This window comes from Ostrea edulis, chromosome 4 (genome assembly GCF_947568905.1).
Source record: "Ostrea edulis chromosome 4, xbOstEdul1.1, whole genome shotgun sequence".
Taxonomy (NCBI): Eukaryota; Metazoa; Mollusca; class Bivalvia; order Ostreida; family Ostreidae; genus Ostrea; species Ostrea edulis.
Window position 1 is genome coordinate 46,632,281 of NC_079167.1, and position 27,973 is coordinate 46,660,253.

A 27,973-nucleotide genomic window follows, 5' to 3' on the forward strand; every position below is an offset into this window, starting at 1 on the left:
TGTTAAACGTTTTAGAACAAACGTTGTAGATAATAACCATATCAAGATTTTGGGACCAGTCCACTGAATAAGAGCCGAGGGGAATTAAACATCAACATACATTTTCCTATATTTTGTTGAGAAAACAAGTGTTGTTTGATTATTTAACTTGATATCAATTCAGTAGAGGTAAATAAAGTACTATTTGCAAAATATTGCAATGCTCTAAACTTTCGACACAAATTAGAGCAGAAAAGTATGTGCAACATGTCAAATTCACTAAATCAGCTTTAATTCAGTCGCGATTTATTTTTTCGACAAATTATGTGTTGCGAACAATGTGATTGAGGAATAATTAATTGGTTGTAGTCTAAAGTTCCTGAAAATAGGAGAAAAGTACTCGTAACAGGTGAAAAGGGGAAATAAGCCATTTTGCACTCCTTTTTTGGCTGCCATCTTTTTACGAAGAGTCGCAATGAATGAAAAATCTTGTAGAATTTCTATCTATTTAATGCACTCATCCAATATTTCAATGAACTTACGCTTCTCTATCTCTATTTAAGCTGTGCTCTCTTGTAACAAGCACTTTCACTGAAAATGTCCTTTTCAAAATCTGGAAATCGCAAGTGTTTAATCGCGAATAATTTTGTTGCATTTGTTAGAATTACGAAGATCTGCTTCCATTCTATAGATTTTGAAAAACGCGACAGTAGAGCAGTTTCCGGATTTACATACCCTTCAAAATACGCCAGTATGGACCGGTAAGTTCCGCTTAGTAGGGTCATACACCATCCAGGCGTCAAAAGAAAGAAAAAACTTTACAGATGGTGACAGAAGAAAGGGAAGGTCGAAAAGGGGGGGGGGGGGGAATACACCCTTATTGCAAAAAAAAGACGTCTTTCACGCATACTTTTTTTTTTGTTCCAGCGATTCCTGCGTCGTAACCTTTGGACACTAGAGGACCGATCCCAATGCTCATTATGTAAGATATTAAACATGGTTTTCCTTGATGCAGTTATTCATATTTTTAAGGATTGATTTTACTACCCCCCTCCCCCCTTTCAGCGTAACATTCTTTAACATCTCATGCCGTTGAAAGGATATGGAGAAATCTCAAAATCGAACGGTAGACTTATTCGTTGCTCGCAACGAGATCGTGCCTAGTTATTATTATGATCCCCGAACAAAGTTTGGAAGCTTATTGTTATTACTCTGCTTCTTATCATTATGTCCCCGAACACATAGTGTCGGGGGCATCTTGTTTTTACTACGTTTCTTATTATTCTCAACGGGAGACCTTATAATGATTCTTATGTTTCCTTTCTTCTCTTTTTATTATTAAGGTATTCCGTCTCAACGAAAAAGACCTTATAGTGATTCTTATGTTTCTTTTCCTCTTTTATTAAGGTTAACCGTCTTAACGGAAGACATTCTTGTTATTCTTATGTTTCTTTTCCTCTTTTATTACGGTCTTCCGTTTCAGACGGAAAACCTTGTAGTGATTGCTCGGTTTATTAAGGTCTTCCGTTTCCAACGGAAGACTTTATCGTTATTCTTACAGCGTGCTACTACACCTCCAAAGCGTTTCGTTTCGTTCCGTGCAAACCGTTCGTCGTTCCGTGCAGACCGTTCAGCGTTTCGTGCAAATCGTTCACCGTTCCGTGCAAACCGTTCACCGTTCCTTGCAGACCGTTCAGCGTTTCGTGCAGACCGTTCACCGTTCCGTGCAAATCGTTTCGTGCAGGATCAAGCCACGCCAATAGAAACACGCAGATCGTTCAAACCACGCCCTTAGAATGTAGGACAGGTAAACATTGTTGGGAATTTGACCAATTATTTCAAAATGTCTCTAAGACGGGCTTTCAACAGTGAAAATCTGCAAATAATCGAAAGAAAACAGTTTATTATAAAACCACCAGGCAGAGCAGAATCCGATATAATATTTTCTCACACTTGGTAGTTTTTAGCAAGTGCAGAGACATGTATATCTCTGCCCTCGTTATCTTTTTATTTGTTTTTTATTTGTATATAGGAATAATTCATTTGTCTTGTTACATTTGTATGATCAAGTTTCCCTTTTTAAATAAAAAATAGTTCATCAAAATAGTTCATCAGAACTGTCTGCATAATGCAAAGACCGACCTGTGTATAACTTGTATATTCTACGCAAATTCCAAGGTCCTTTTTCTTTTTACCACAATAGAGGTAAGCTAATCCGTGTATTTGAAATTAACATTTGTACAGAAGGTGTGAAAATCGGCGGGGCAATCGAAATATGACAAAAGAGATGTTTATATCTTTTGTCTCTCAAAAATGAATGCAGTTTTCTATAGGTTTAAAATTGTGGCAAATGCAACAATCTAATTAAAATTGAATGTTAGATCCGCTCGCATATATGTTGATCATTACTGTAGTTAGTCATTAGTTGTTTTATTTATTCATTTATATGACTTATTTCTCAATCTATTTCAATCCTATTTTGATTGTTTCCTTTTTGTTTTGTATTTTCCTTTCTTAATATCCAAGATGACAGGTTCTTATCGACAGGCTAATTCTATGTTTAGATGCATCCCTCCTCCCGCCCGAGAATATGTTCCAGTCTTACGAGATTTTTTAAAATCATTTTATCTGTTGTCATACACGTATGTAAAAATGTATAGGTTTATTCAAGATCTGTCTTTGAAAAGAGGCCTGGAAATACAAATTACACATGTGTTTTAACGGCACTCAGATTGAATGTACAAAATAGCGATGCAGACGCGACTTTTCTATGAATTTAATAGAGCAATGAATAAATAAAGTTGAATAATAAATATTCCATGACGATACAATTTATGCATATTCCAACGTGTTCGTAAGTCATCAAACTATTCCTTGTTGATACTAACCCCAGGATGAAGCAAATAATGCCGGGGGGAAAATCAAAGCGTGCAGGTCATGCCTAGCGTTTCTTGAAGACCGTTCACAACCCTCTCCCCGCCCAAAAATATTTTCAATCTTTCCTGACGAGAAATTTCTTTAAATCATTTTATCTGTTTTCATTCACGTACACATGTATATAAAATGTATAGGTTTATTCAACATGTCTTTGGGAAGAGGCCTGGAATATACAAATTGCAAATGTATTTTAACAACACTCAGAATGACTGTGCAAAAATATCGAAACAGACGCGACCATTTCATATTCAGTTTCAATGAATTTAATAGAGCAGTGAATCAATAAAATTTGATTAATCAATATTCCGTGACGATATAATTTTTCTTTTATTTCCGAAATTAAAAAACGAATTCATTTGTTTTCATTCCAACGTGTTCATAATTTATTGATCTAATAAGCAAAAATGAAATTTACCGCGTCGTACATGAGCAATCATTTTAAAATGAATCATCATCATTTCTTTCTCAACCCTTTTTTAATATCTAGATTATATTGAAACTATTTAAACCAAATAATACCCAAAAAAAATCAACGCGTGCAGGCCACGCCTACCGTTTCGTGCATGTCATATTATGTTTACACTTTTATCTGTACTCGTAATCTATTCTTAGTTGGGGAATCCGCATTCATTTCTATAAATATATTTGGCTTAGTGCGCACGCGCAGTATTGTGTAACCAATCAAATTATTCAGCAGTATTAAATGTGGTACAGTTATGTCGACTTGTGTGTATTACAAACATTACATGGTGTCAGAAGAAACTGATGAAATATAGACAATATGAATGAATTTCGACCACCTGATGTGCTAATATTTAGCGGTAATCTGTCCGAAAACTGGAGACGTTGGTCCTAGCGCTTTGACCTGTACCTAAAGGCAAGCGGAAAAGATAAGAAGGATGAAAAAATCCAAGTAGCCATTTTGCTTCACGTCATCGGGGAGGAAGGTATAGAAATCTTCAATAATTTCGCCTGGACGGAAGATGATGACAAAGACAAAATTCAAGCAGTCTTAGATAAATTCAAAGATCATTGTATGCCCCGCAAAAACACACTAATTGAACGGTACCTGTTCTGGGAAAGAAAACAAACCGAAGGGGAAACCCTCGACCAATTCGTCAATGATTTGAAAACAAAGGCTAAAAACTGTGAGTACGGTGATCAAACAAATTCAATGATAAGAGACAGAATCATATTTGGTATCCAGGATGAAAGATTGAGAGAAAGGCTCTTGTGAGAAAGAGACAACCCAACGCTCGAAAAAGTTGTAGATATGTGTAGGGCAGCCGAGGCAAGTAAAAAGCAATTGAAGGCAATTAAAGGTGAAGCTCAGGTAGATGCAATCTCAAAGAAATCCCACACAAAAGAACACTTCCCTGTAGCGCAAACAAAGCAGAAAAAAATCACATCAACAGCCTCAAAACCCCTGCATAAAGTCTACAAAGAAAAAACATTTGACTGCAAGAAATGTGGCAACAATCATAAACCCAATTCTTGTCCAGCATTCGGAAAAAAATGCAGGTTGTGTCAGAAACCTAATCATTTCGCAAAGCAATGTTTCACCAAGAAAAGAATACATGAAGTAGAAAACTTTGATGTAGAATCTGACTCATCAGACAATCAGCTATACATAGGCGAACTTAAAGTTCACACAGTAGAATCACAGAATCATTCAAAGGGAGACAACGCATGGTATTCACTTGTCAATATAGAGAGCAAAACTGTGAAATTCAAGTTAGACACGGGCGCCGAAACAAACGTTATCCCGAAGAGCTTATTCAGCAAATTAAAGAACGCAAAACTCCAACAAACACGTGTCAACTTAGCGACGTATGGAAACAAAGTCGTAAAACCGCTGGGTAGATTGAATCTAAATCTGAAAACGCAGAATAACTCTCAAAGTAATGATGCCGAATTTTACGTTGTTTATTTCGACGCAACACCGATTCTTGGGTTGAAAACTTGTTCGCAGATGAACTTGGTGAAGAAAGTAGAAGTTGTCAAAAAAACAAAATGAAAATGTGACAATGAAATCGCTACTAGCCGAAAAAGAAGTTTTTCATGGCTTAGGAAAATTCGAAGGCCAATACCATACACAGCTGGATCCGACAGTTAAGCCAGTGATCAATCCACCCAGAAGGGTACCACACACAATCATGCCGAGACTAAGGAAAGCTTTAGAAAAGTTAGAGGAAAGCGGTGTAATCGTGGCAGTTGAAGAAGCAACAGACTGGGTTAACAGTTTAGTGATAGTTGAGAAGAAAAATGGAAATCTTAGACTGTGTCTAGACCCGAGGGATCTTAATAAGGCAATCAAAAGACAACATTTCAAAATACCAACTTTACAAGAGATTGCTTCACAGCTTAATGGAAAATCGCTCTTTACAATTTTGGATGAAAAAGATGGATATCATCAAGTAGAATTGGACACTGAAAGTTCGTATTTATGTACATTTCAAACTCCATTCGGTCGTTACCGCTACACACGACTGCCATTTGGAATCTCAAGCGCTAGTGAAGTCTTCCAGAGGAAGAATATGCAAACATTCGGTGATATTCAAGGAGTACACATGATAGCAGATGCCATGATAATTGCCGGAAAAGACGAAACAGAGCTTAGAAAGGTGATGAAAAGAGCGAAAGTCAAAAACATTAAATTCAACAAGGACAATATTCAGTTGAAAGTACATGAAGTCAAATACATGGGAAATGTTTTCAGTGCGGACGGAATGAAGCCCGATCCGGAGAAAATAAAGGCAATTCAGAAAATGCCTGTTCCGACAGATAAAGCCGGAATTCAAAGATTATTGGGAACAATAAACTTTCTTGCACAGTATATACCGAATATGTCCGAGATTACTGCTCCACTGCGTACGATACTCAAGGAAAACGTACCATTTACATGGCAACATGAACAAGATGAGGCGTTAAACAGGATAAAAACAGCACTTACAGCAAACCCAGTGTTGACGTACTACGACGTTACAAAAGATGTGACTATTCAAACTGATGCATCTCAAAGTGGAATTGGAAGAATAATTGCGTATGCGTCGAAATCTATGACGGACGCGGAGAAAAATTATGCGCAGATAGAAAAGGAGCTACTTGCTGTTGTATTCGCCTGTGAGAAATTCAATCAGTACATATATGGCAAAAAAGTGTTAGTGCAGACCGACCACAATCTGTTGGAGGCAATTAAATCAAAACCACTTCACAGAGCTCCACCACGTTTACAACGGATGTTGCTCAGGCTCCAGAAGTATGATTTAGATCTCAAATACACACCGGGAAAATTCATGTATGTGGCCGACACACTTTCACGCGCATTCGTAAATGAAAACGACTCCAAGCAAGAACTCGAAGAAGAAATGGATATAATGATATACACATTGATCCAAAATTTGCCATTCAGTGACGACAAACTGTCTGAAATGAGAAATGCGACAATGCGTGATCCGGAACTAATAAATTTAAAAACGATTTTGGAGGAAGGATGGCCACACCACAAGAAGAATCTTCCAGAAAGTATCCGACCGTATTGGAATTACATGGCAGAAATCCATGAAGCAGACAACTTTATGTTTGTCGGAGACCGGATTATTGTACCGATGGAACAAAGAAATTATGTACTCAGCAAAATTCATGAAAGCCCGTTGGGAATGGAGAAGTGCAAATCGAGAGCAAAACAGTCCCTTTATTGGCCAAACATGTTTGCAGATATAGAAATGGTTTGTAGCCAGTGCTCTATTTGTAACAAATTCAAACGACAAAATCAGAAAGAAACTTTGATCCAACACGAAATCCCTGCGCGACCGTGGCAAAAAGTTGGAATTGACAATTTTGAATATAAATCACGGACTTATGTACTGGTAGTTGATTATTAATCGAAATTTGTTGAAATAAGGCTGCTGCAAGGAACAAATGCACAGTCAGTTGTGAACAATTTGAAAGCTATTTTCTCAGTTCATGGAATTCCCGAGGAAATAGTTTCCGACAATATACCATTCAACAGTCATTTCTTTAAAACGTTCACCAAGGAGTACAACATTAAACTGTCAACGTCAAGTCCAACGCATAGTCAGTCGAATGGAATGGCAGAGAGAAGCATTCAGACCGTGAAACAACTTTTCAATAAAGCACATGCAGAAGGAAAAGATTAATGTATTGCTCTATTAGAGTACAGAAACACACCTGTGACTGGGATGGACTATTCTCCTGCTCAACTGTTAATGGGAAGAATGCTTAGAGACATCATACCGACCAATCCGAAACTTCTTGAACCGAAAACACCGGAAAATGCAAAAATGATGCTGAAACAGAGACAACAAAAGCAAAAACTGTATTACGACAAAAGTGCAAAGGATATGAAACCGCTCGAACTCGGAGATCCAGTGCGATATAGATATGGCAAAACTTGGGAACCAGCTGTTATTGTGGGAAAACACAACTCACCAAGATCGTACATTATATCAACAGAAAGTGGACAAACATTAAGAAGAAATCGTAAACATATAATGAAAACTAAAGAAGAACCGATTCCGATTGTAGACGAGGAAGATCACATCGTGTTACCGAAAAGTCAGATTGAACAACCCGAAGGCCATGCCGAACAGCAAGTTACGAGTCCAAGACCTAAAAGAACAATCGTGAAACCAGCATGGTTCAGGGACGATAACTTTATTCAATGAGGGAATCTTAACTGGAATAGTGCTTGTCCGATCACTAGATAATGAGGGAATCTTAACTGGAATAGTGCTTGTCCGATCACTAGATAATGAGGGAATCTTAACTGGAATAGTGCTTGTCCGATCACTAGATAATGAGGGAATCTTAACTGGAATAGTGCTTGTCCGCTCACTAGATAATGAGGGAATCTTAACTGGAATAGTGCTTGTCCGCTCACTAGATAATGTTGTCCGCTCACTAGATAATGTTGTCCGATCACTAGATAATGTTTTCATTATGAACTGTAACAACTTTATTTTCATTCATTTAATATTGAAAATTTAGATTTATTTTTTTTTTGAGAGACAGTCAGTCTGCAAATTGTTTGTAACCTCATAAGGGGGATGTCATATTATGTTTACACTTTTATCTGTACTCGTAATCTATTCTTAGTTGGGGAATCCGCATTCATTTCTATAAATATATTTGGCTTAGTGCGCACGCGCAGTATTGTGTAACCAATCAAATTATTCAGCAGTATTAAATGTGGTACAGTTATGTCGACTTGTGTGTATTACAAACATCACAGTACAGACCATTCACAAAGCGTGCAAGCCATGCCTACAAAGTGGTCAGCATTTCGTGCAAACCGTTCACCGTTCCGTGCAGACCGGTCAGCGTTTCGTGCAAACCGTTCACCGTCCGTGCAGATCGTTCAGCGTTTCGTGCAAACCTTTCACCGTTCCGTGCAAGAATCGTTTGGTACCGTTCCGTGCGAGTGGTGTAGTAGTACGCTTCAGGGTCTGTAAGTATTTTCTGTCATTTTTTTCTTACAATTTTTGTTCACGCGATTTCTCGAATATTCGTACACCGATTATCGTCAAATTTTTGGGGATGATAGATGATAGATATTCACTTAAACTCGATGGTTGGGGTGGGTTTTTTTTGCGATTTTGATGCCTCCTATTTCTTAAACGAAAAATAATTTGTAAAGCGTTGTATAACAGAAATTGGTCAGAATGTGACTCTAAACAATATGCCATCCTTAAACATTATAGAACAAAGGTTGTAGATAATGACAAGATATATTCGGCCATGTCAAAGTTTAGGGGCCAGCCCCTCAAATAAAGCGCAGAGAGCGGTCAAAGGTATTTTCTAAATATTTCAAAAACTAAAAAGAATTTGTTAATGCTAAGCATTATTGAAGCAAAGTTGTTCGTTTTGACGTTTAGCAATTGCTGATGTCAGTAAAATGAACATTGATTACGTAATAAGGGATTTAAGAAAAAGAATGTATAATAATATTGATGCCTTCTATCTCCTAAACGAAAAATATTTTGTAAAGCGTTACATATGTATATAATATAGATTGGTCAGAATGTGATTCTAAACAATATGCCTTAATTAAATTTGGTCTTAAGTTCCCTTTTAAGGAATTCAGGGGATGTCCCCTAAAACACAAGATCTTTAATTTGATATTAAGAAAAAGGGGCTGGTCCTTCAAATAAGGCGCCGAGAGGGGTCAAAAGTATTTTCTAAATATCAAAAACTAAAACGAAATTGTTAAGCATTATTGAAGCAAAGTTGTTCGTGCTGCCGTTTTGCAATTGCTGATGTCAGCGAAATGAATATTGATTACGTAATAAGGGATTTAAGGGGAATCATGTACGAAACTTTGATGCCTTCTATCTCTTAAACGAAAAATATTTTGTAAAGCGTTACCGAACATAAATTGGTCAGAATGTGACTCTAAACAATATGCCATCTTTAAATTTTGTCTTAAGTTCCCTTTTAAGGAATTCTGCGGATGCCCCCTAAAAATGAATATCCTATGTATCTTGAAAACTAAAAACATTTTGCAAAACGGTATAGAACAAAAGACATATTCCACCATATCAAGTTTAGGGGCCAGCCCCTCAAATAAAGGGCCGAGAGGGATCAAAAGAATTTTCAAAAATTGAAATAGCGGTATAAACTTCAGATAGCAATGCATCAACCCTAAAAATTTGGAGCAAATCGATCAAGCCATCTCCGAGAAATCCTCTGCACAAAATCGGTAAGGAAAAAAAAGAATAATAATAACGAGCTATAACTGTGTTGGGATGCGAACACAAATGTCTCCGAACACCACCCCATGTCAAAAATGGTTTTTGATGCCAGATATGCACTCAGGATCCTCAAAGAACTCTAGAAACTAAATTTGGTTGAAATCCGACGGACTTGATTTTTGGCCGCCATTTTCTTCAATGGCGGCCATTTTGAAACATTCGAAAAATGATTGGAAGGAAATACTGATGCTAGAAATGAATTGTGGACCTTCAATTTACCCCAGAACCCAAATGTTGTACAGATTTTAACACTTTCAAATATTTCGGTATATGGCGGCCATTTTGAAAATGGCGGCTCAAAAAAATCTTTTGATGGTGGAAATGGACTCGGGGTCACTAAATTACCCTAGAAATAGAATTTGGTTGAAATCCGACAACCTTGAATTTTTGACGTTTTTCGGCCGCCATCTTGAAACGGCGGCCATTTTGAAAATTTGAAAAGTTGATTGCACCCCTCCTAATGACCCTTTATCAGCTCACAAAGTTTGAAGTTGATCAGTCGAAGCATGTTCATAAAATCGGTCGGACAAATTTCTCACTAAAGAAGAGGAAAAATAAGAAGAAAAGAATAAGAATAAGAACGAGCTATAACTGTGTTGGGATGCCAACACAAATATCTCCGAACACTTCCCCATGTCAGAAATGCTTTTTGATGTCAGATATGCACTGAGGATTCTTAAAAAACCCTAAAAACTGAATTTGGTTGAAATCCGACGGACTTGATTTTTGGCTACCATTTTCTTCAATGGCAGCCATTTTGAAACATTTGAAAATTGATTGCAAGGAAATACTGATGCTAGTAATGAATTGTGGACCCTCCATTTACCCCAGAACCCAAATGTTTTACAGATTTTAACACTTTGAAATATTTCGGTATATGGCGGCCATTTTGAAAATGGCGGCTCAAAAAAAAATTTCATGGTGGAAATTGACTCGGGGTGACCATATTACCCTAGAAATCGAATTTGGTTGAAATCCGACAACCTTGAGTTTTTGACGTTTTTTGGCCGCCATCTTGAAACGGCGGCCATTTTGAAAATTTGAAAAGTTGAATGCACCCCTCCTAATGACCCCCTATCAGCTCACAAAGTTTGAAGTGCATCTGTCGAAGCACTTTCACAAAATCGGTCGGACAAATTTCTCACTAAAGAAGAGGAAAAATAAGAAAAAAAGAATAAGAATAAAAAAAACAATATGTCTCCGACACTTTGTGTTCGGAGACATAATAAGAATAATAAGAAACGGAGCAAAAGCAATATGTCTCCGACACTTTGTGTTCGGAGACATAATAATAAGAAACGGAGCAAAAACAATATGTCTCCGACACTTTGTGTTCGAAGACATAATAAGAAAAGTGAAAAAGAAACAATAGACGAGCTATAACTGTGTTGGGATGCCAACACAAATGTCTCCGAACACCTCCCCATGTCAGAAATGCTTTTTGATGCCAGATATGCACTCAGGATCCTCAAAGAACCCTAGAAACTAAATTTGGTTGAAATCCGATGGACTTGTTTTTTGGCTGCCATTTTCTTCAATGGCGGCCATTTTGAAAGATTTGAAAATTGATTGGAAGGAAATACTGATGCTAGAAATGAACTGTGGACCCTCCATTTACCCCAGAACTCAAATGTTGTAGAGATTTTAACACTTTCAAAGATTTCGGTATATGGCGGCCATTTTGAAAATGGCGGCTCAAAAAAAAAATTTGATGGTGGAAATGGACTTGGGATCACTAAATTACCCTAGAAATAGAATTTGGTTGAAATCCGACAACCTTGAGTTTTTGACGTTTTTTGGCCGCCATCTTGAAACGGCGGCCATTTTGAAAATTTGAAAAGTTGATCGCACCCCTCTTAGTGACCCCCTATCAGCTCAGAAAGTTTGAAGTGGATCAGTCGAAGCGTGTTCATATAATCGTGCGGACAAATTTCTCACTAAAGAAGAGGAAAAATAAGAAGAAAAGAATAAGAATAAGAACGAGCTATAACTGTGTTGGGATGCCAACACAAATGTCTCCGAACACCTCCCCATGTCAGAAATGGTTTTTGATGCCAGATCAGGATTCTCAAAAAACCCTAGAAACAAAATTTGGTTGAAATCCGACGGACTTGAATTTTTGGCCGCCATTTTCTTCAATGGCGGCCATTTTGAAAAATCTGAAAATAGATTGGAAGGAAATACTGATGCTAGAAATGAATTGTGGACCCTCCATTTACCCCACAACCCAAATGTTGTACAGATTTTAACACTTTCAAATATTTCAGTATATGGCGGCCATTTTGAAAATGGCGGCTCCAAAAAAATTTTTGATGGTGGAAATGGACTTGGGGTCACCAAAATACCCTAGAAATAGAATTTGGTTGAAATCCGACAACCTTGATTTTTTGACGTGTTTTGGCCGCCATCTTCAAACGGCGGCGATTTTGAAAATTTGAAAAGCTCATTGCACCCCTCCTAGTGACCCCCTATCAGCTCACAAAGTTTGAAGTGGATCAGTCGAACCATGTTCATAAAATCGCGCGGACAAATTTCTCACTAAAGAAGAGGAAAAATAAGAAGAAAATAATAATAATAACGAGCTATAACTGTGTTGGGATGCCAACACAAATGTCTCCGAACACCTCCCCATGTCAGAAATGCTTTTTGATGCCAGATATGCACTCAGGATCCTTAAAAAACCCTAGAAACTAAATTTGGTTGAAATCCGACGGACCTGATTTTTGGCCGCCATTTTCTTCAATGGCGGCCATTTTGAAAATTTTTAAAATTGATTGGAAGGAAATACTGATTCTAGAAATGAATTGTGGACCCTCAATTTACCCCAGAACCCAAACGTTGTAGAGATTTTAACATTTTCAAAGATTTCGGTATATGGCGGCCATTTTGAAAATGGCGCTCAAAAAATAATTTTGATGGTGGAAATGGACTCGGAGTCACTAAGTTACCCTAGAACTAGAATTTGGTTGAAATCCGACAACCTTGAGTTTTTGACGTTTTTTGGCCGCCATCTTGAAACGGCGGCCATTTTTAAAATTTGAAAAGTTGAATGCACCCCTCCTAGTTACCCCCTATCAGCTCACAAAGTTTGATGTGAATCTGTCGAAGCACTTTCACAAAATCGGTCGGACAAATTTCTCACTAAAGAAGAGGAATAATAAGAATAAGAAGAAAATAATAATAAGAAGAACGAGCTATAACTGTGTTGGGATGCCAACACAAATGTCTCCGAACACCTCCCCATGTCAGAAATGCTTTTTGATGCCAGATCAGGATTCTCAAAAAAAACCTAGAAACTAAATTTGGTTGAAATCCGACGGACTTGATTTTTTGGCCGCCATTTTCTTCAATGGCGGCCATTTTGAAAAATCTGAAAATAGATTGGAAGGAAATACTGAGACTAGAAATGAATTTTGGACCCTCCATTTACCCCAGAACCCAAATGTTGTACAGATTTTAACACTTTCAAATATTTCAATATATGGCGGCCATTTTGAAAATGGCGGCTCAAACAAAAATTTTGATGGTGGAAATGGACTCGGGGTCACTAAAGTACCCTAGAAATAGAATTTGGTTGAAATCCGACAACCTTGATTTTTTGACGTGTTTTGGCCGCCATTTTGAAACGGCGGCCATTTTGAAAATTTGAAAAGTTGAATGCACCCCTCCTAATGACCCTCTATCAACTCACAAAGTTTGAAGTGGATCAGTTGAAGCATGTTCATAAAATCGAGCGGACAAATTTCTCACTAAAGAAGAGGAAAAATAAGAAGAAAATAATAATAAGAACTAGAAATGATCTCGTTGCGAGCAACGAATAGGTCTTCCGTCCAATTTCTGACGAGATAGGATGTAAGTCTAACATGTTCTGGAAATCTGAAAGAGACTTAATTATTCCATGCACGTTTTCATTCAAAAGCAGAAATTTGTTCACTTCCGGTGACGGTCGGAAATGACGGATGACAATGACAAACTTTATTATCGAGCTATAAGTCACCATCATTCATGCCTGAAGGTATGAAGACTCGATCTTTAACCGTTTATGAGAAAACGCCCGGACAAAATGTCATTTGAAAAACGGAAATTCGGCCCTTACCCGCGACCGGAAGTGAATTTTGAAATATTACTCAAGGGTACAGTAGATACGGACAATGTTAATACTATCTGTAAATATCGTATTAAAAAGTTGATCTATAAGCGAGAGATATGAGGACAAAGAAAGACCAATTTTTCGAAGTTTTTCTCTAAAAACCGGAAGTTGCTGGCTATACTTCCGGTAAGTTTAACATTTTATAAAACGACGAAAGAGACCTAATTAATCTATGCAAGTTTTGTTTCAAAAGCATCATTTTAAAATTTGACGTTTCTTTTGTTCACTTCCGTTGACGGCCAGAACAGACGGACGGCAATGATAAACCTTATTACAGAGCTACAAGTCACCATCTATCATCCCTAAAAGTTTGAAGACTCAATCTTTAACCGTTTATGAGAAAACGCCCGGACAAAATGGCATTTGAAAAACGGAAATTCGGCCGTAACTTGCGACCGGAAGTGAATTTTGAAAAAGGATTAAAGGGTACTCCAGAGTTGGATAATGTCAAAAATATCTGTAAATATCGTAGTAAAAAGTTGATCGATAAGCGAGATATGCGAAGACAAAGAAATATCAATTTTTCGAAGTTTTTCTCTAAAAACCGGAAGTTGTTGGTTAAACTTCCGGTAAGTGTAACATTTTTTGAAACACCGAAAGAGACCGAATTAATCTGTGCAAGTGTTATTTCAAAAGCATAATTTTGAAATTTGACGTTTCTTTTATTCACTTCCGATGACGGACGGAAGTGATGGATGGCAATGATAAACCTTATTACAGAGCTACAAGTCACCATCTATCATCCCTAAAAGTTTGAAGACTCAATCTTTAACCGTTTATGAGAAAACGCCCAGACAAAATGTCATTTGAAAAACGGAAATACAGCCGTAACTTGCCACCGGAAGTGATTTTAGCAAAACCAAAAAAAAGACCGTTCTAGACAATCCTATTTTACATCTTTCCTGAAAGTTTCATGAAAATCTATCCAAGCGTTTTTGAGAAATCGCGTGCACAAAATCGGTAAGAAAAAGAACAATAATAATAATAACTAGATTCGATCTCGTTGCGAGCAACGAGTGGGTCTTCCGTCCAAATTTAGATGTGATTAGATAAGAATTTGACTGACATTTTCGTTCATAAATAATGATACAAATATATTGTCTAGACGTACAATTTAGCTTTGGTAATGTTTTACAAATATTGATCATTTAAATGTTATAAATTAAAGACTCTCTCTACCTCTCGGCAACTAATTAAAGGGGTCAGCTTTTTTTCGAGAAAAAAGTTAATAATCTTATTTACTGCGATACAGATTCGACTGATCAGGTGAGTCATGCCGCCCGGAGGCCTATTATTTTTTTTATATCATTCTAGATATATCTCGCAAAACTAAACAAATTTTTTTCTACATGTCCTATGGAAATTTTCTTAAGAAAAAAGTTATTGATTGCGACATTTATCAGACTGTTAAGGCGAGTCATAAGGCCCGTGGGCCATTTTCTTGATATCGTTTGAAAGATCTTGCAAAACTGAACAACTTTTGGTCTACATGTTTTATCAAAAGTTTCTCCAGAAAAAAGCTATTGATTGTGACACTAATCAAACTCTTCAGGTGAGCCATGACGCCTGTTCGCCTTTTTCATGATGTTGTTTGAAACATCTTGCAAAACTGAACAACTTTTGCTCTAGATGTCTCATTAAAAGTTTCTTGACTAAAATGTTATAGATTACAACAATAACCCAACTGTTCAGGTGAGCCATGAGACCCGCAGGCCTTATTCTTAACATCGTTAGTAACGCTTGCGAATCTGAACAACTTTTGTTCAACATGTCTTATCAAAAGTTTCTCGAGAAAAAAGTTATTAATGTTATTAATTGTGATACAAATTCGACTGTTCAGGCGAGCCATGACGCCTGTAGGCCTATTTTTTGATATCATTAGATAGATCTTGCAAAACTGAACAACTTTTATTCTACATGTTTTATCAGAGTTTCGTGAGGAAAAAGTTAATCATTGTAACAGAAACTCAATGGTTCAGGCGATCCATGAGGCCCATGGGCCCATTTCTTGATACGGCACGAAAGATCTCAATAAACTGTACAACTTTTGTTATATATGTTTAAACAAAATATTTACGAGTATAACGTTATGCGACATTTATCACTGTTAAAGCGAGTCATAAGGCCCGTGGGCCTTTTTCTTGATATCGTTTGAAAGATCTTGCAAAACTGAACAACTTTTGTTCTACATGTCTTATCAAAAGATTCTCGAGAAAAAAGTTAGTAATTGTGACACTGATGAAACTGTTCAGGAGAGCCATGAGGCCCGTTGGCCTTTTTCATGATGTTGTTCGAAAGATCTTGCAAAAATGAACAACTTTTGTTCAAGATGTCTTATTAAAAGTTTCTTGACAAAAATGTTATAGATTGCAACAATAACCCAACTGTTCAGGTGAGCCATGAGACCCGCAGGCCTATTTATTAACATATATAACTTTTGTTATATATGTCTAACCAAAGTATTTACGAGTAAAAAGTTATGATTTAAAACGTGGAGAAAAATGAGACACTTTTTTAAACTCCATTTTCGACCCCTACCGAGCTTCCATACTAGGCACTTCCGGAAATTTTTTAAACCCAGGTGCACAACTACAACATGTCGTCTAACATCACTGAAAATTTCAGCACTCTAGCTTTTATCGTTTTTGAGTTTTTGTCTGGACAAAATGGTCATCTGAAAATCGATAAAAGGGGGATAACTTCCAACCGGAAGTGATTTTTCAAACATTGAAACGGCGGTACAAACTTCAAATGGCAACGCATCAATCCTGAAAATTTGAAGCAAATTGATCCATCCATCTCCGAGAAATCTTCTGCACAAAAATCGGTAAGGAGAAAAAAAAAGAATAATAACTAGACACGATCTCGTTGCGAGCAACGAGTAGGTCTTCCGTCCGATTTGTTGATGCACTCGGAGTTAAAAAAAAAAAAAAAAAAAAGACAAATGAGTCCCAATTTAGTTTCCGACTTTAAGACACTTTAGATATAATCAATTTTTCATATCATAAGCTTCTGAAGCAAAGTTGCGGTGAAATTCGTTTGAAATTCGACTCTCCAGGCGAGCCATAAGGCCCACGGGCCTATTTCTTGATGTCATTTGTTAGCCCTCTATAGACTCAACAACTTTAGTTCTATATGTCTTTACAAAATATTTACCTGTAAAAAGTTATTGAGATCGACCGATATCGACAAAAAATCGACTCTACAGGCGAGCCATTAGGACCATAGGCCTATTTCTTGATATCAATCGATAGATCTCGATAAACTGAACAACTTTTGTTCAAGATGTCCTTACAAAATATTTACCAGTTACAAGTTTTTGAAATCGACTGATATCGACAAAAATCGACTCTACAGGCGAGCCATGAGGCCCACAGACCCATTTTTTGATATTGATCGATAGGTTATGACACATTGAACAACTTTTGTTCAATAATGCTTTTCAAAATATTTGTCGTTTTCAAGATATGAGGCGTCAAATACTTACGATTTTGGCCCTTAAAATCCCTTATTACGTAACATATGACCTACTTTTTGATTTGATAAGAACAAGCTCGTTTAGATGAACATTTCCGCTTCAATGACTTATTACAAAATATTAATAGTTTCTGAGATATTCTCATAAACCTTTGGACCCTTCTGGGCCCCTAATTTAAAGGCTCAGCCCCTTTTGCTTGATATCGTAAGAAAGGTCATGACATTTCAAACATTTTTTGTTCAACAAGTATTTAGAAATTCTTTACCGTTCTCGAGTTATTTCTAGAAGTAATTTTTAGGGGCCAAACTGTAGCTCCCTAACGGGGCCACATAGGGTAAAAACGAAATATGCATATTGTTCAAATCATCATTCTGAACAACTTTTGTTCTTTATTGCTTTTCAAAATATTTGTCCTTTTCGAGATACAAGGGGTAAAAAATTTATGGTTTTGGCCCTTAAAATCCCTTATTACGTAACATATGACCTAAATTTTTATATGAATAGATTTGGATTGTTGAGATGAACATTTTTTGTTCTTTGACTTATACCAAAATATTAACGATTTTTGAGATATTTGATCTAGACTTTGAGCCCTTCTAGATCCCTAATTTAAGGGGCTAGCCCCTAAATCTTGATATTTTCGAAAAGATATCGTAAATGTGCACAACTTTTGTTCTACATGTCTTAACAAAATATTTGCAAGAAAAAAGATATTGGAGATCAAAGGTCAAAAATCGCCGAAATCGGCGACAAATTTTGGCATCCATTTTTTCAGGTCCAGGCGAGCGTTTAGGCAAATCGCCTCCGGTAAAATCGAATCCCCCACAAATCTTCTAAAATGTTTACTCTATCTTGTGTAGAAATTTCAAGACTCTAGCTTCAAAACTAACGGAGGAGATGTGTGGACAACAAGGCCCTTCAAAAAGTCACTAAAAGAGAGATAACTCCTGACCGGAAGTGACGTCAAGCACGACATTTTGCAAGCAAAGTATCGTCACCAAAAGACATCTTTCCTGAAAATTTCGTGAAAATCGATCGAGAAATGGCTGAGAAAAACGCGTGTACTACCAAGGAAAATAATAATAACTAGACATGATCTCGTTGCGAGCAACGAGTAGGTCTTCCGTCCGATTTGTTGATGCACTCGGAGTTAAAAAAAAAAGACAAATGAGTCCCAATTTAGTTTCCGACTTTAAGACACTTTAGATATAATCAATTTTTCATATCATAAGCTTCTGAAGCAAAGTTGCGGTGAAATTCGTTTGAAATTCGACTCTCCAGGCGAGCCATAAGGCCCACGGGCCTATTTCTTGATGTCATTTGTTAGCCCTCTATAGACTCAACAACTTTAGTTCTATATGTCTTTACAAAATATTTACCTGTAAAAAGTTATGGAGATCGACCGATATTGACAAAAAATCGACTCTACAGGCGAGCCATTAGGACCATAGGCCTATTTCTTGATATCAATCGATAGATCTCGATAAATTGAACAACTTTTGTTCAATATGTCCTTAGAAAATATTTACCAGTTACAAGTTTTTGAAATCGACTGATATCGACAAAAATCGACTCTACAGGCGAGCCATGAGGCCCACAGACCCATTTTTTGATATTGATCGATAGGTTATGACACATTGAACAACTTTTGTTCAATAATGCTTTTCAAAAAATATGTCGTTTTAAAGATATGAGGCGTCAAATATTTACGATTTTGGCCCTTAAAATCTCTAATTACGTAACATATGACCTACTTTTTGATTTGATAAGATCAAGCTCGTTGAGATGAACATTTCCGCTTCTACAACTTATTATAAAATATTAATAGTTTCTGAGATATTCTCAAAAACATTTGGACCCTTCTGAACCCCTAATTTAAAGGGCCAGCCCGTTTTGCTTGATATCGTAAGAAAGGCCTCGTCATTTTAAACATTTTTTGCTCAACAAGTATTTAGAAATTCTTTACCGTTCTCGAGTTATCTCTACAAGAAATATTTAGGGGCCAAACTGTAGCTCCCTAACGGGGCCACATAGGGAAAAAACGAAATGTACATATTGTTTAGATTATCATTCTGAACAACTTTTGTTCAATAATACTTTTCAAAATATTTGTCGTTTTCAAGATATGAGGCGTCAATTATTTATGATTTTGGCCCTTAAAATCCCTTATTACGTAACATATGACCTACTTTTTGATTTGATAAGAACAAGCTCGTTTAGATGAACATTTCCGCTTCAATGACTTATTACAAAATATTAATAGTTTCTGAGATATTCTCATCAACCTTTGGACCCTTCTGGGCCCCTAATTTAAAGGGTCAGCCCCTTTTGCTTGATATCGTAAGAAAGGTCATGACATTTCAAACATTTTTTGTTCAACAAGTATTTAGAAATTCTTTACCGTTGTCGAGTTATTTCTAGAAGTAATTTTTAGGGGCCAAACTGTAGCTCCCTAACGGGGCCACATAGGGTAAAAACGAAATATGCATATTGTTCAGATCATCATTCTGAACAACTTTTGTTCTTTATTGCATTTCAAAATATTTGTCGTTTTCGAGATACAAGGGGTAAAAATTTTATGGTTTTGGCCCTTAAAATCCCTTATTACGTAACATATGACCTAAATTTTTATATGAATAGATTTGGATTGTTGAGATGAACATTTTTTGTTCTTTGACTTATACCAAAATATTAACGATTTTTGAGATATTTGATCTAGACTTTGAGCCCTTCTAGATCCCTAATTTAAGGGGCTAGCCCCTAAATCTTGATATTTTCGAAAAGATCTCGTAAATGTGCACAACTTTTGTTCTACATGTCTTAACAAAATATTTGCAAGAAAAAAGATATTGGAGATCAAAGGTCAAAAATCGCCGAAATCGGCGACAAATTTTGGCATCCATATTTTCTGGTCCAGGCGAGCGTTTAGGCAAATCGCCTCCGGTAAAATCGAATCCCCCACAAATCTTCTAAAATGTTTACTCTATCTTGTGTAGAAATTTCAAGACTCTAGCTTCAAAACTAACGGAGGAGATGTGTGGACAACAAGGCCCTTCAAAAAGTCACTAAAAGAGAGATAACTCCTGACCGGAAGTGACGTCAAGCATGAAATTTTGCAAGCAAAGTCTCGTCACCAAAAGACATCTTTCCTGAAAAGTCACTGAAAGAGAGATAACTCCTGACCAGAAGTGACGTCAAGCACGACATTTTGCAAGCAAAGTTTCGTCACCAAAAGACATCTTTCCTGAAAATTTCGTGAAAATCGATCGAGAAATGGCTGAGAAAAACGCGTGTACTACCAAGGAAAATAATAATAATAATAATAATAATAAAAATAATAATAATAATGAAGAAGAAGAACGCGAACAATAATAGTAAGGTCTTCCGCAGGAGACGGAAGACCTTAATAATAATGAAGAAGAAGAACGCGAACAATAATAGAAGGTCTTCCGCAGGAGACGGAAGACCTTAATAATAATAATAAGAAACAGAGTAAACACAATATGTTCCCAAACTTTGTTTGGGGAACATAATAATAAGAAACAGAGTAAAAACAATATGTTCCCAAACTTTGTTTGGGGAACATAATAATAATAACAAGTTCTAATTGTAACGGGGACCGTTACAGATGTTCCCCAAACCTCCCCCAATTAAAAAGTGATGTCTATGTGAATCTATAGGAAAAAAATCATTTTATTTTAGCCTTTAATTACATGTAGTACGTTCAATATGGTCATTTCAGTACCAAGAAATGAAAGAAAGCGTTGCACATGCATACACGCGCACGCGTGTACGATTCCGAATTTTTGTTGATGTCGTTCAACAGGCATTTGTATCATATACCTACAGTATGAATTGCATAACCTTTCCACCAAATATAAGGAAGTTATAGCGATTTTAAAATCGTCCAATCAGAAATCAGCACACGTGCATGCACGTGCTGAGCAGTAATTCTAACCACAGCAATTTGTAAGGAGTACCAAAACACATCTAAACCCCTAATATCAATAGAATTTCATGAAAAACAAAAACGTTATTGTCCTTTAAAAATTGAACATTTGAAAAACATTGCACGCGCATGCGCGTGTGCGTTGGTATTTTTTGTTACACCAATATGTCGATACACATATTGTCTACGTATACTATGAATATCATCTCATTCGCTTCATAAATAAGATAGTTACAGACGTTTTAGTACTATCCAATCAAAATGAAGCGCACGTGCATGCGCGTGCAAATTGGTAATTTTGACCATGAAAATCAGTTAAGGGTCTCAATATCTACTTATGATATGAATATCAAGCCATTTCAATGAACAACAAAAAAGTTAGACTGATTCCAAAGTTAGAGTACAAATTTTGTAATGCACGTACACGCACATGCGTGCGCGTGTAGACAAAATAAATATCATTTTTGATATCTACAAATGATATACTACCATCCTATTTAGGTTTCATATCGATCCCTTTAATATTCTGATTTTCCATTTTTTGTACCAAAATTGCAGTGCACGTGCGCGCGCGTGCATGCACGTGAAGACAAAATGACTATCACTATGCACATCTACAAACGCTATACTATCATCCTGGAAAGTTTCATATCGATCCCTTTTGTAGTTTCTGAGAACACTACCGGACAAAAAAGTACCGGAGAAAAAGAATAATAATAATAATAATAATAACTAGACACTCATTACTAGTAATGAGTAGGTCTTCCGTTTGTTCACTTCCGGTAAAGAGTTTTCTGATCCTACGAAAACCATCAAATATATCAGAGAGTGTACTTGAAGAATAAGTGAGAAATGTATTATCGAATTTTTTACTCATTTCTTGTAACTTCTGGTGACGACCGGAAGTACTATTCAGATGTGTTTTCCTATGAATGACAGTGACTCTTTACTGTCTATATTCCCTGAAAATTTCACGTCTCTATCTGAAAGAGTTCTCAACAAAAAGAAGTACATTGTAGACTAAAGAAAGAAAAAGTAGTTGGTAACAACCGACCGGAAGTCAATTTAGAAAAACAAAATAGTCAAAACTCTAGAAGTTGATACTGTTCTTAAGACATGTGAGAATCATATGAAAGACTTCAAATATAAGCGAGATTTATGGGGACAAAGAGACGAAGAGTAAAAAAGTATTTTATCAAGAAACCGGAAGTAGTCGTTTTGACTACCGACGGGGTCAATATTCTTTTGACACTTTGAAAGAGACTTAATAAACAAGTATAGGTTTCAATTTAAAAGAATTTTTTTTGAAATTTACGATTATTTCAATCACTTCCGGTGACGACAGGAAGTGACGGTCGACATGCTCAACACCCTATTGCGTCCTTACAAACGGAGATTGATCATCCCTGAATATTTAATGAACCTATCTTTTACCCTTTCCAAGAAAAATGCTGGACAAAATCTTGTTTGAGAAACAGGAAATCGGCCATATTTTCCGACCGGAAGTGAATTTTGGAAAAACAAAAATAACCACAGCAAAATCATTTCATAAGACATTCCTGAAAATTTCAAGAAAATCTATCCAGCCATCTCTGAGAAATCACTCGAAGAAATCGGAAAATCGACATTTTTTCAAATACTTCCGGTATAGACCGGAAGTGACGGACAAAAAAATTCAATGTATGTGTACAATGGACTAATGTTGGTTGATCAACTCTACAAGTTTCAAGCGTGTATCTATATTCATTATTGAGAAACTGAAAAAACAAGGTTTCAATATGTCCACCCCATATCTCACGACCGGAAGTGAATTTTACAAAAATATTAAAGGCTACTTTAGACATTTATAGTGTCTATAACATATGTAAAATTCAAATTATTAACTTTTTTAATGAACGAGATTTATGGAACTGAAAAATGAGAGAATGAATAGTCTATCTTTGATATAACCGGAAGTTGGAGATTCAACTTTCGGTGGGGTCAACATTTTTTGAGAATTAGAACGAGACCTAATAAACCGATATAGGTTTTAATTTGCGGGAAAAAAGTTTGAAATTGATGATTCATTTAATCACTTCCGGTGACGACCGGAAGTGACGGCCGACATTATTAACCCCCTATTACACGCCTACAAAGTGAGATCTATTAACTCTAAAAATTTGGTGACTCTATCTTTTACGGTTTCTGAGAAAAACGCTAGACAACGAAAAGAGCTAATAAGACGTATTTGCCGACCGGAAGTGAATTTCATAAAAACATTTGAGGTTACTCTAGAAATTTATAGTAACTATAATATATGTAAAACTCAACTCATTAACTAGTTTCATGACCGAGATTTATGGCACTGAAAAATGAGAGAATGAATAGTCTTTCTCTGATATAACCGGAAGTTGGAGATTCAACTTCCGGTGAGGTCAATACTTTTTGAGAATTACAACAAGATATAGTAAATCGAAATAGGTTTCAATTTGAAAGAAAAAAGTTTGAAATTGATGATTCCTTTAATCACTTCCGGTGACGACCGGAAGTGACGGCGACAAAAAATATTACGTGCATGCACCATAGAGAAGATAGATCTATCATCTCTGAAAGTTTCATTCGATTATCTTTAGTCGTTTTCAAGTTTACCCCCGGACAAAGTTTCATTCAAAAACCGGGAAATCGGACGTATCTGACGAACGGAAGTGAATTTTGAAAAAATGAAAAAAATGCCTCGAGGTACCATCGTTGTCTATAATCTGTGAAAGTTTCAGGAAAATCCATCCAACGGTCTCGGAGACGAAAGGGAAAATAATAATAATAACTAGAAACTCATTACTAGTAATGAGTAGGTCTTCCGTTTGTTCACTTCCGGTAAAGAGTTTTCTGATCCTACAAAAACCATTCAAATATATCAGAGAATGTACTTTAACAATAAATGAGAAGTGTATTATCGAATTTTTTACTCATTTCTTGTAACTTCCGGTGACGACCGGAAGTACTATTCAGATGTGTTTTCCTATAAATGACAGCGACTCTTTACTGTCTATATTCCCTGAAAATTTCACGTCTCTATCTGAAAGAGTTCTCAACAAAAAGAAGTAGACTAAAGAAAGAGAAAGTAGTAGGTTACTACCGACCGGAAGTCAATTTTGAAAAACAAAATCATCAAAATTCTAGAAGTTGATACTTTTTATTAAGACATGTGAAAATCATATGAAAGACTTCAAATATAAGCGAGATTTATGGGGAGAAAGAGACAAAAAGAAAAAAGGTATTTTATGAAGAAACCGGAAGTAGTTGTTTTGACTACCGACAGACTCAATATTCTTTTGACACTTTGAAAGAGAGTTAATAAACTAGTATAGGTTTCAATTTGAAAGAAAAAGTTTGAAATTTGCGATTCCTTCAATCACTTCCGGTGACGACAGGAAGTGACGGTTCAACCCCCTACTGCACGCTTATAAACGGAGATTGATTATCCCTGAATATTTGATGAACCTATATTTTACCTTTTCCAAGAAAAATGCTGGACAAAATTCCTTTTGAGAGACAGAATATCGGCCATATTTTTCGACCGGAAGTGAATTTTGTAAAAACAAAAATAATTATAGCAAGGTCATTTCATAAGACATTATTCCTGAAAATTTCAAGAAAATATATCCAGCCATCTCTGAGAAATCACTCGAAGAAATCGGAAAATCGACATTTTTTAAAACACTTCCGGTATAGACCGGAAGTGACGGACGAAAAAATTGAATGTATGTGTACAATGGACTAATGTTAGTTAATCAACTCGACAAGTTTCAAGCATCTATCTATATTCATTATTGAGAAACTGAAAAAACAAGGCTTCAATATATCCACCCCATATCTCACGACCGGAAGTGAATTTTACAAAAATATTTAAGTATACTCTAGACATTTATAGTGTCTATAACATATGTAAAATTCAAATCATTAACTTGTTTTATGACCGAGATTTATGGCACTGAAAAATGAGAGAATGAAGTCTTTCTTTGATATAACCGGAAGTTGGAGTTTCAACTTCCGGTGGGGTCAACATTTTTTGATAATTAGAACGAGCCTAGTAAACCGATATAGGTTTCAATTTGAAAGAAAAAACTTTGAAATTGATGATTAATTTAATCACTTCCGGTGACGACCGGAAGTGACGGCCGACATTCTTAACCCCCTACTGCACGCCTACAAAGTAAGATCTATTAAGTCTGAAAATTTGATGACTGTATCTTTAACCGTTTCTGAGAAAAACGCTGTACAACGAAAACAGCTAATAAGCCGTATTTGCCGACCGGAAGTGAATTTTACAAAAATATTTGACGTTACTCTAGACATTTATAGTGACTATAATATATGTAAAACTCAACTCATTAACTGGTTTCATGACCAAGATTTATGCCACTGAAAAATGAGAGAATTAATAGTCTTTCTTTGATATAACCGGAAGTTGGAGATTCAACTTCCGGTGGGATCAACATTTTTTGAGAATTAGAACTAGACGTAGTAAAACGATATAGGTTTCAATTTGAAAGAAAAAAGTTTGAAATTGATGATTTATTTAATCACTTCCGGTGACAACCGGAAGTGACGGCGACAAAAAATATTACGTGCATGCACCATAGAGAAGATAGATCTGTCATCCCTGAAAGTTTCATTCGATTATCTTTTGTGGTTTTCAAGTTTACCCCCGGACAAAGTTTCTTTCAAAAACCGGAAAATCGGACGTATCTGACGAACGGAAGTGAATTTTTAAAAAAATGAAAAAAATGCCTCGAGGTACCATCGTTGTCTATAACCTGTGAAAGTTTCAGGAAAATCCATCCAACGGTTTAGGAGACGAAAGGGGAAAAAAAAAAATAATAATAATAACTAGAAACTCATTACTAGTAATGAGTAGGTCTTCCGTTAGATCACTTCCGGTAAAGAGCTTTCTGTTCCTACGAAAACCATTTAAATATATCAGAAAATGTGCCTTAACAATGAATGAGAAATGTATTATCGAATTTTTTACTCCTTTCTCGTAACTTCCGGTGATGACCGGAAGTACTTTTATGATGCGTTTTCCTATAAATGACAGCGACTCTTTACTGTCTATATTCCCTGAAAATTTCACGTCTCTATCTGAAAGAGTTCTCAACAAAAAGAAGTATACTAAAGAAAGAAAAAGTAGTAGGTTACTACCGACCGGAAGTCAATTTTGAAAAACAAAATGATCCAAACTCTAGAAGTTGATACTTTTATTATGACATGTGAAAATCATATTTAAGACTTCAAATATACGCGAGATTTATGGTGACAAAGAGATGAAAAGTAAAAATGTATTTTATCAAAAAACCGGAAGTAGTTGTTTTGACTACCAACGGAGTCAATATTCTTTTGACACTTTCAAAGAGACTTAATAAACTAGTATAGGTTTCAATTTACAAGAAAAAGTTTGAAATTTGCAATTCTTTCAATCACTTCCGGTGACGACAGGAAGTGACGGTCGACATGTTCAACCCTCTACTGCACGACTGCAAACGGAGATTTATAATTCCTGAATAATTGATGAACCTATCTTTTACCTTTTCCAAGAAAAATGCTGGACAAAATTCCTTTTGAGAAACAGAAAATCGCCCATATTTTCCGATCGGAAGTGAATTTTGTAAAAACAAAAATAGTTATAGGAAGGTCCTTTCATAAGACATTATTCCTGAAAATTTCAAGAAAATCTATCCACCATCTCTGAGAAATCACTCGAAGAAATCAGAAAATCGACATTTTTCAAATACTTCCGGTATAGACCGGAAGTGACGGAGGAAAAAATTGAATGTATGTGTACAATGGACTAATGTTAGTTGATCAACTCTACAAGTTTCAAGCGTCTATCTATATTCATTATTGAGAAACTGAAAAAACAAGGTTTGAATATATCCACCCCATATCTCACGACCGGAAGTGAATTTTACAAAAATATTTAAATTTACACTAGACATTTATAATGTCTATAACATATGTAAAATTCAAATCATTAACTTGTTTTATGACCGAGATTTATGGCACTGAAAAATGAGAGAATGAATAGTTTTTCTTTCATATAACCGGAAGTTGGAGATTCAACTTCCGGTGGGGTCAATAGTTTTTGAGAATTAGAACGAGATCTAATAAACTGATATAGGTTTCAATTTGAAAGAAAAAAGGTTGAAATTTATGATTTATTAATCATTTCCGGTGACGACCGGAAGTGACGGCCGACATTCTTACCCCCCTACTGCACCCCTATAAAGTGAGATCTATTAACTCTGAAATTTTGGTGACTCTATCTTTTACCGTTTCTGAGAAAAACGATTGACAACGAAAACAGCTCATAAGCCGTATTTGCCGACCGGAAGTGAATTCTACAAAAATATTTGACGTTACTCTAGACATTTATAGTGACTATAATATATGTAAAACTCAACTCATTAACTAGTTTCATGACCGAGATTTATGGCACTGAAAAATGAGAGAATGAATAGTCTTTCTTTGATATAACCGGAAGTTGGAGATTCAACTTCCGGTGGGGTCAACATTTTTTGAGAATTAGAACGAGATATAGTAAACCAAAGTAGGTTTCAATTTGAAAGAAAAAAGTTTGAAATTGATGATTTATTTAATCACTTCCGGTGACGACCGGAAGTGACGGCGACAAAAAATAATACGTGCATGCACCATAGAGAAAATAGATC

General features: G+C 36.1%; 1 protein-coding gene across 1 annotated transcript in view; it reads right to left on the reverse strand.

Annotated features, from left to right (window-relative positions):
- The window catches only part of LOC125670998 (glutamyl aminopeptidase-like), a 288,688-nt gene that overhangs the window by 224,845 nt on the left and 35,870 nt on the right, over positions 1–27,973 (reverse strand). The gene's annotated exons all lie outside the window — the stretch shown is intronic.